This window comes from Cryptomeria japonica, unplaced genomic scaffold (genome assembly GCF_030272615.1).
Source record: "Cryptomeria japonica unplaced genomic scaffold, Sugi_1.0 HiC_scaffold_298, whole genome shotgun sequence".
Lineage (NCBI taxonomy): Eukaryota > Viridiplantae > Streptophyta > Pinopsida > Cupressales > Cupressaceae > Cryptomeria > Cryptomeria japonica.
The window spans coordinates 20,549-22,576 of record NW_026729120.1 but is presented as its reverse complement, the minus strand read 5'-3'; positions in this window follow the sequence as shown (position 1 = coordinate 22,576).

Here is a 2,028-nt window from a genome sequence, read left to right as displayed (position 1 = left end):
GGGGAGAATAATTGCTCCACTAGAAATTCATTTAATGACTTTGTTTATCTAGGATTTATAAGAGCGAGGTGATAGTGGCCATTGCATTAGTAGCTCTATTGTCTGACCTTGGAATCTGTTCAAAGGTGATGTCCACAAAATACTTCTTAAAATTGTCCATTATTCTCTTGTAGGGCATCAACTTGTCATCCTTTGTTTGATAATCATCGTTGACCTGATTGATGATTAATTGAGAGTCTCCATAAAATTTCAATTATGTGATTCTCCATTCCACAGCTATTTGGATGCTAGTGACCAGGGCTTCATACTCGGCAATGTTATTGGTTCAAGAGAACATCAATCTGTAGGATCTTGAAATTGTGTGTCCCTCCAAACTGACGAACAAGATGTCGACACCTGATCTATGTTGGGTATAGGATCAATCAAAGTATAGGGTCCATTTCTTGGGTGTGATGGTGAGCACATCTATATCTGGAAATTCCACTTGTAGTGGGTTTTTGTCTAGTAAAGGTGCTTCTTCCAATTGATCTGTAATTGCTTGTACTTTGATGGCCCATCCTTCTGTGTATTGAATGTCGAACTCACTTAGGATCATGACCCATTTAACTAACCTCCCTGTGAGAGTGGCTTTTCTAAGTAGATATTTTAGTGGGTCAATCTTTACTACTAGCTTGGGCGTTCAAATTGATGGAGAGTGGGGAATTGGAAAAGAGGTTGAGAGAAATAGGTAAAGATGATATTGAAGTGGGAGATGACTCAGATAAGGTAAGAAGATTGGCAAAAGTAGGAGTGTGGTGTATTCAATACAATTGTCCCTAAATGCTTTAACAGCTTCAAGGTTGTTATGGACATCATTCAATAAATGTATCTCATGGACTTGAAATGTATATCTTGGAATGTTAGGGGATTAAAATCTCCAGACAAGTCTGAAGGTTTTTGAACTAGCACAAGCATATTGACTTCATGCTTCTCCAGGAAGTTAAAAGCTACCAAAATCATATTGGATGTGAACCTTTCATATGGCTGGAAAGATGCTCCCCTATTATCTATCAATAATGATAAAAGAAAAGGAGGATTTGTCATTCTATTGGGAGGCAAGTGGGCTAATAAGGTGGTAGATAAGGGTTGTTCCCCATGCAACAAGGTTGTGGATCATAGTTAGCATCCAATACATTAAGGTTGGAGTCTGCTCCCTCTACACCTCTAATGAATACAGAGAGAGAATTGACTTATAGAATTGGTTGAGCACTCTCTCGGACATCCCTTGGTTATTTGGAGAGGACTTCAATATGATTGAGAATCAGGAGGTTAAGTCAAGAGATTTGGATCTTGAATGGACAAGTGGGGAAAAGCTATATTGGACTAGGATGAAGGAGAAACTCAAACTCATTGATCCCTTGAAGGAAAGAAGAACAATTATAACTCCATTTGGTACACTTGGTACAATTTCTAGAGAGGAGGAGAATATATTGCAGGTTGGATAAATTTTATCCTAATAAAGATTTTTTCTCCTTGAAACAAGCAAATGATGAGTCCACTGTTAAAGTATGCCCATACACCTTTTCAAATCACCATCTTACCAATGCTCATATTACACTTATATTAATGTTGGCTCTCCTAATAAGAGAAATGATAGCTTTATTCTCAATGCTAGACTTTTGAAGGATCAAGATGTGAGATGTGCTATCTATATGATTAGACAAATTAACAGATGGGACAACCACACTCCCTCTGCCATTGAAAAATAGAATAAGAATATTAATAGCTAGAAGATCCTATTGCAAATAGTGGGAAAGAAAAAGGCTAAGGATGACAAGAAGTTGGAAAGGGAGTTGGTAGATAACTTGATATCTTTAGAATCTCAGACCCAATTAGATCTTACCAACCTTGAATTAGTTCAATTGTTGTCTCATACCAAATATTATCTAAGAGGCATTTAAAATAAAAATATTTGGGGTATCAATATGACGGCTAGAATCAACTGGCTTGAGTAGGGTGATAAGGGCTCTAAGTTCCTTTTTAATATTC